The following is an 8,628-nucleotide window of genomic DNA, read 5'->3' on the forward strand; positions in this document are numbered from 1 at the left end:
ATTATTGCACCGAGCAGTAGTCCATACAACAGTCCTGTTTGGGTTGTACCAAAGAAATCAGATGCATCGGGCATGAAGAAATTTAGATTAGTCATTGACTATCGAAAATTAAATGATAAAACCATTGAGGATAATTATCCGATTCCAAATATAACAGATATATTAGACAAGTTAGGAAAATCGAATTATTTTTCTATTCTTGACCTCAAAAGCGGTTTTCACCAAATCGAAGTCCATGAAAAGGACAGACAAAAAACTGCATTTTCAGTAGATAACGGCCATTATGAATTTAATAGAATGCCATTCGGGTTGAAAAATGCACCGAGCACTTTTCAACGATTGGTAGATAATATTTTAAGGGAAAATGTTTCGAAAAGGGAGTGTATGGTTTATATGGATGATATTATTGTATTTTCCAATGGACTAGAAGAACATGTAAAAAATTTGAAATCAGTGCTTAACAAATTAAGAAATGCAAGGCTCAAAATTCAATTAGATAAATGTGAATTTTTCAGGAAAGAAATCGAATTTTTGGGTCATACAGTAAATGAAGAAGGCGTGTCCCCGAACCAAGCTAAAATTGAAGTTATAAGAAAATTACAAATTCCTAGAACTGAAAAGGAAATAAAAAGATTCTTGGGAATGACGGGCTATTATAGAAGATTCATAAAAAATTATGCACACATTACTAAACCCATGACTAAATACTTGAAAAAGGACTCGATTTTAGATATAAAAGATATAAATTACATCGATGCATTTAACATTTTGAAAGAAAAGTTGGTTCATGCTCCAATATTAGTTTATCCCGACTTCAGTTTACCTTTTGAAATTACTACGGATGCGAGCAATGTTGCTATTGGAGGAGTTCTATCGCAGAACGATAAACCGATTGCATACGTATCTCGAACTTTGAATGAACACGAAATAAACTATTCCACCATTGAGAAAGAATGTCTTGGAATTGTATGGTGTTTAAAACAATTTAGGCCATATGTCTATGGCAGGAAAATTAAACTTTTTACTGACCACAAACCACTAATATGGTTAAATAACTTAAAAGAGCCAAATTCGAAATTAATGCGGTGGAGACTTCAAATAGGAGAGTATGATTATGAAATAAACTATAAAGAAGGACACCTAAATAAGGTGGCAGACTGTCTTAGTAGAATTGAAATTAATAATACCATATCATCAAATCAAAATTTTAACAATAATGAAAATCTAAATTCAATTAAGGAATTGCAAAAACCAATAAATATTTATGACAATCAAGTTATATTTCAAAAAATAATATCAGGCGCTGTATCAATTAGAAACTCAGTCATACATAACCACAAAAGAAAAGTAATAAAGGCAAAGGAATTTGACGATGATTTCCTGAAAACAATTATAGAAAATCATTTTGATCACGAAAAAACAAACGCACTATTTGTAGATGATGACATATTTAATAAATTAAAATCAATCTTATTTAAAGATTATAGTAATCTAAAAATTGTCAGATGTCTCAAGAAATTAATTGATATCCTCGACGAGGAGTATTTAGAAGAGATAATCTCTAATGAACATTTGAAAAATAACCATAGAGGATGCAATGAAAACTACAAAGAAATTAAAGATAAATATTATTACCCATATTTGTATAAGAAAGTATCGGAATTTATAAACAATTGTGAAGTTTGTATGCTGTCAAAATACGAAAGGAATCCAGATCTAGTTCCTTATAAAATATCTGAAACCCCTAGAAGACCACATGAAATTATCCATATGGATGTATTTTATTCCATAAATAAAAGTATATTTGTTACCATGATAGACAAATTTAGTAAAGTAGCACTTATAACTCGTGTTGCCAATAGATCAGACCCCGAATTTAGGAAATGCATCTTAAGATATTTAAGCTCTTATGGAAATATTGAAAAAATTGTAACAGATAACGAACTCGGAATGAAATCACATGGAATGATGGAGTTCTTAAAAGAAAAGAATATTGAAATTAACTTTACATCAAGTTTAAATCATAATAGCAATAGCGATATTGAAAGGCTACATAATACTATCAATGAACATTTAAGAATTCTCAAGCAAAGCAAAATTGACATTTCTATAGAAGAACAGATGATTCAAATAAATGGTTTCTACAACTATACTATACATAGTACAACAAATATAAAACCAAAATGAAAACTACTTGTGGTCATAATATTTTTGTAGAAGGAACAAAATGGATTAAATACAAAAATTGTACTTTATATCTTAAAAATCAATCTTTTACAAATGTCGAAAACACTATTAAACACCATTATTTAAACCCTGAGTTTATTAAAGCTATACCATTTACAAATACAACCAAAGAAGAACTTACTATGGAAATATTGGACACAAAAAATGTCCAAAATAGAAACAAAATTGAAAAACATCAAAAAGTGTCAAATTACCATTATACATGTCTGTATTTGTTAATATCAATTATAATTATACTTATTTCATATCAAAGTGTAAAAAGATTTAAGTTAAATCTATCATCGACTCCGAGGACGGAGCCCGAAACAAGCGTTGGGGGAGTTACAGGGCCACCCACGCTGTCCGCAGAATTTTAATTCATTATGACTATGGATTTTTGCAGCATTAGCAAAAATCCATGATCAACGAAATTGTCGCAAATGGATTTTGTATATACAAAATCCATTTACCCCAACCAGCCACAGAGAAACAGAGATCAATGCAAATATCATTTGACCACCCATAGCGAGCCATAATGAAAACATATACTATGAAGAATTCATCAGCTAATTGTAAACATTTATTTATTAAGCTAGCGTTAAGGAAAATTTGAAATAAAGATTCAGATAGACTTGAAACTTACACAAGAGAAGTTTGTATCTAAAACTTTTATCCCCTGCTCTCTCGGAATTAAGTGGACGTCCTGGTGCCATAGCCGGGGTGCTCACAGGGGTATTCTCGCCTCTACCCTGATTCAAAGCTATCTGGGACAACTGAGTGACCGCTTTGGACAAATCGCCAATAGCTTTCCTTATGTCACTCATCTCTGACTGAACCGACTGAAATCGATTCTCAACAGCCCGTTGATAACCTCCTGCCTCACCCTGTATCTGACTTCGACTCTGGGACGTTGTCGGCTGTTGTGCCATCGCAGCTTGTACCTGAGATCCGGCCTCTGAATTGGTTCCTGACGGTGGCGCATTTATCATCTGAGACATGTCCGTAATTTGGCCAGCTCTGTCAACATTACCAGGCGCTACACTCATCTCGGTTCTCTGTTTCGATCTCTTTTCCTGTACTTGTAATGACCTATTTAAATCAAATGTCTCAGGCCTATTCCTCTTTCTATTTTCAGCCTGTGTTCGGGTCTCAATGCCCATAACTTGCCGCTAGACAACAATGGAAAACACCAATATCCTTCCTGAGACACTGGCCAACAATGACAACTTCACACGCAAAAAAAAAAAATCTGGCATTCAAGAACGCACAACACAATATTTAACGCAAAACTCTTAACAATTCGATATACATGAGAGGATTGTAAAGCGGGATGTGATGTGTGGGGTATTTTTTTCGGCTCTACTCAATGGAATGTGAAAGAAGACATTAGCTATACAAAAACGGAAAACATAAGAATTACGGTTTGGGTAGTGCTTTGATACGCCATCTTTATGGCCCTATCCACGCCTGATTCTTCTCCTTGGAATACAGCTGACCTCTAGATAAAATCTAAAGCGGTTATTCCTTTGGTCCAAAACAGGGTCACTTCAAACTTCAGGCTGAAACTATTCTAATCATTTCTAGTTCCGATTAACGTGTGCAAATACGGCTTCCTATAACAGTCCGTATGTCACTTCGCGCCTCATCTTTTGTATTGGTAGTCTCTATTCTAACCCTAAAGTAATAGAGTTACAGAATCTCGTACAACGGTTCTATATATATTCATAAGAATGGCTACGAAACCCTGAAACTCGCCTACTTTTAGTTTTGAATATAAACGTTGGGCTATTGCACTCATTTAGTGTTCTATTGCACAGTGTTTAGGTGATCTACACTCCTACATTCCGATAGCGATCTTTAAACCGCCATACATTTGATTGGGCGCCATTTTGTTACGTGTGCCTATTGCAGCTTGGGGATATTTTCCGGGCACCGGCTAGCTTCGTCGACATCTCTGGGGAGGTCCCAACCCTATATCCTCGCCCTAGGCCCGTAGACAATAACAAAAAACGATATACATTCAAACACAAAAAAAAACGTTACTTACACCTGAACTTTCACATTCCATTTGTTTTGGGAGATCGTCCTATGACCTCCGGCCGCCCGCCCTACCTTGGTCAACATTCCATCATATTCATGTGACCCCACGAACCCGCCCACATCACCTAACTTACCACTTTACATTCCCCTCAACAATTAACTTTAACGCATCATACTTTCAGTTTTAAACATTCAAGATATAAACATATTTATTAATATAAAACTAACACTAACCCCAGTATACGTTATTTTCCTAAAATCTATTTGGTATCTTTACTTAGTTTGTTTTGTCAAGGAATCAAAGTTTAATAAAAATGATAATAAGTAAAACGAATGGTCTTGTCGACCTGAAACGTAACGATTTTAGAACCCTCAAATTCTTAATAAATTATTTCTGACTAATTAGTCAAACTAAAGCCTTTTAATCAAAATTCCCCCTAACCTGGCCTAAAGGAGCTCGCTTAGGTAAGTTCTAAGGGTAAGTACTAATCTGTTTCACACAAAAGGGAAACTAATGATTATGTATATTTAAAACCAAAAAAAAAAATCTTTGGGGGCCCTATCACAAAATTCTTTCAGTGTAAAAAAAAGGTATGTTAAAACAAAAATCAAAATTAAAAAAAAAGGGTAAAAATATGTAAATCAATAAATTAAATAAATAAATCAAAGAAACTTAAATTTGAACCTAAAAATAACATGAATATAAATATATAACTTAAATTCTAATGATATTGGTCATAATGATCGTTGTGGCTCTTTTTGTTGTGTGGCTTGTTCGTTTTGTTAAGTGCCAAAATTATGCCGCAGCAGTCTCGTCAATGTATGTAGCATGCGAGACAATCTTGATGGTATGATGCGGCCAAAAATTAAAAATATCGTCTTATAGTTGGACGTCGACGCTTGTGTTGGTGTGCGAATATATTGGTGGGCATAAAAAGCCAGAATCCAAACACACACACAAAAAAAAAATGATATCTATGCGTTCATCAAGAGAAACACATAACTGGAGCCAAACATAAATATATGTGGATGGCCACAAAATACAGATGGTCAAAACAACAAAAGGCTTAGACTTTTGGGAATTTCAATTTTGTTGTGGTGCTGAGCTTTTGCTCTCACGGACAACGCTGTATTGGTGATTCAACCACTTTATTAAAAAATCCAAAAGTGGTGACGCCAGTGGCTGACAGATGGAGTTCCTCCACTGAATTGTGTCGGTAATGGCGGACACCAGGAAAGACGGACTCCTTTATTCCACTTTCCTTAATAAATTGTTGACCGTACTATATATGCACTAAGAGGAATGATCCTACCTTGTGAATTCCACTAACGGTCACAGTAATATGGATCCTTTTCCCTTATTATGGACGCACAGGGGTATGTAGCACAATCCAATCCAGCACCTCTGAAAACAAAATTTCATTTCACTGATTTATCCCAAATTCACCCACTTTTAGACAAAATTTACCTTTTCTATTTAGGCGATTTTGCCAATAAAACCAAAGATGGATATTCTTCTGACATACAACGCTATTTTCCGGTCTTATAACCTTAATCACAAAAAAAAAGGATGTTAACCTTTATTCTATGTCCTATTAACACCTTCACTTTTTTTCTTGTAACACTTACTTCGACACTCTATGATACGTGCCTGCTCAGCACCACTTTTTCACAAACTAATGGCGTTTTTCCCCCTTCTGTGCCCTTTTATAGGCCGGAGTTGATACAATGGCGATTTTTCCCGAGCCGACATATTGGACGCTGTCCGACATTTCTACTAAATATTCTCAATATTATTATTATATTTGGCCTTTTCTAATAACTCGCCTCGATTTCAAATAATTCTCTCTTATAACCGCCGAATTTATGAATGAATCAACCTACTACACGTCATTATCAACCGTACTCTACGGATCCTACTAACTACCAACAATTTACTACGAGTAGTAATGAGTGGCAACATTGGCCGATAATGCCGTGCCGCTGTCAAATTGCCAAATGTCAACGTGGACTCTCTCATTAAAACGCAGCCGTCAGGGAGTATAAACCATTGCTTCTATTCTATTAATCTATTCCTACTAATATCTCCCTTTCTCCTTTCCAGGCACACTTTCTACGCATGGAATTGAGTGGACACTACCTGCTGGCCATATTTGTGAATTCGAAACTTCCTTGGACAAGATTTTTCATTTCACACGTTTGACGGTGGTAATGTTCACTCAATGGCATGCGTAGAACATACATACATCACAATAAGCGCATGGCGGGGAGGTAATCATAATACGGCAGACAAGAACCAATACCTCTCGCCATAAGCGCATAAAAAAATCAAGCAAACATGCCCTAACAAAGGCACTAAATAAAAGCATGTCAAAGTGGATCCAAGTGTCCCAGTCGTTCCATTGCGATTGTGAGGATAAAACATCCCACGGGTATGGATATTTTACCCTCAGAATTGCCCCGAACGGCAAGACCACTTGGCTCCATGGACATATATATATCAGCCTCACCACATCCATACAGCGACAATAAATTTGGACACGGCGGACCTCCAACGCTATACTTTGTGGTCCAGCTGCTCGGGTGTCCAAGTAGTTCCCCCAGACCCCTCCAGCGACCAAAAAAAAAATAGGGGCTGGGAATAAAGCGTGGTTTTGAGGCCGCCACGAAGGCGTAAAGGCCCACCCTTAAGGCCCTTCCACGCAAAATTTTTTTCTTGCATGTGGCAGGTGGAAATGTCCTGGGTGCGGCCACGCAACACACTCAAACAACGAAAAATGGTGGGAATGATTAACATACACAAAATCAGAGTTGCACTAATCACTGATTTTAACAATATATTCTCAATATTTTGTTGTTGGGCAACTGCCACTACCTGTAAATAAATATATCTTGCGCGTTGCTATTGTGGAATTTGTGTGCAGAGTTGCATTTTTGCAACGCGATGCTCAAAAACAAAGCTCAACGCGCTCATTCTGTTTTGGCCTTAATACCTTCAAATCTGGCCGGCTATTAGCAGCTGTTCCCGTGAGACCACACTTTTAAATCCGCCTTGGGCCGCAGCCAAGATATATTCGTTTACAGGTAGTAGCAGTTGCCCCACAACAAAACATGGAGTGCACTATCTGTCAAAATCTGTGATTAATGCCAATCCGATTTTGTGTATATTACTAGTTCGCGACATTTTTCGTTTTTTGTGTGTGTCATTGATCTTAACTATAATACACACACACACAACCAAAACTCGTTGAGAGATAGCGCACTTCGCGCGAAAAAACTGTACTGATCTGTTTACGGTACACTACCTGATAATTATGTCATGGTATATGATATTCTGCTACAATTTTTCGCTATAATTCTGAAAGCTGGTGACGAATACCGGATACGTGAACGAAAAAATTGTTCGAAAATTTTTGTTTTAGCATTACCGAATTCGTTAACGAATAAGCACTTTCGACCTTCTAGATTATGGCATTCGTTAACTAGAGCATAATCGAGTATCAGCTGTTTGAAATCCACTCGTGAGCTTTGGAGCAACCGAATAGAATTGTTACTTGGTATAAATAGTTAAAACAAAAGTAAAAATATAAGTTATTGAGCGTAATTATAATACAAATATATAAAAACAAACTTTTCGTATTAAGGAACAATTTATACAAAATAAATGGACTACAAAAGGGTAAAATGACTCAATTCATGGCCATTCGAATTAAGCGAAAAAATTTTAAATTGTTGCCAAGGGAAGGCAACATCTAAAGAACGAATGATGCCAAATCTTGGAGAAATGTAAGCAGCGGCCAATTGCAGCTTTGGTGTTATCGTGGTGGACATAAGCCCTTTGAAGTTTAGCTCAAATCAATCAAAGTAGAAGCAATTTACTATCGTTCAACGTGTTTGTCGCTGTTTTGGAGCCGTGGGTAAGCAAATATTTCGATCGCGGACATTGGACGTACCAACAAGACTCAGCACTGTGATTTAGAACGTGCAAACCAAGAATGTCAAAAAATTCATGTTCCACACTTTATTTGGTTCACAGAGTGGTTGTTCAATTCGCCACATGATAATCCGACGGACTTTTTTTTTTAAGACCACATGAGAGAGCAAGGTAAGGACCATGACATAATTACCAGGTAGTGTACCGTAAACAGCTGAGTACAATTTTTTCTCGCGAAGTGCACTATCTTTCAACGAGTTTCAGTTGTGTATGTATTATAGTTAAGAATCATAACACACACAAACAACGAAAAATGCTGCGAACTAATAACATACACAAAATCAGAGTTGCACTAATCATTGATTTTGACAGATAGTGCACTCCATATTTTGTTGTTGGGCAACTGCCACTACCTGTAAATGAATATA

The 8,628-nt window shown here is 36.2% G+C and overlaps 1 long non-coding RNA gene across 1 annotated transcript; it reads left to right on the plus strand.

Moving 5' to 3' along the window:
- Nucleotides 1-6,227: 6,227 nt before the first annotated feature.
- Nucleotides 6,228-6,542, plus strand: LOC131994093 (uncharacterized). The gene is made up of 2 exons (XR_009396428.1): nt 6,228-6,306; nt 6,371-6,542. It is a non-coding gene; the product is annotated as an uncharacterized LOC131994093 (long non-coding RNA).
- The last annotated feature ends 2,086 nt before the right edge of the window (nt 6,543-8,628 follow it).

The sequence above is a fragment of the Stomoxys calcitrans genome, chromosome 1, assembly GCF_963082655.1.
Source record: "Stomoxys calcitrans chromosome 1, idStoCalc2.1, whole genome shotgun sequence".
NCBI classification, from domain to species: Eukaryota; Metazoa; Arthropoda; class Insecta; order Diptera; family Muscidae; genus Stomoxys; species Stomoxys calcitrans.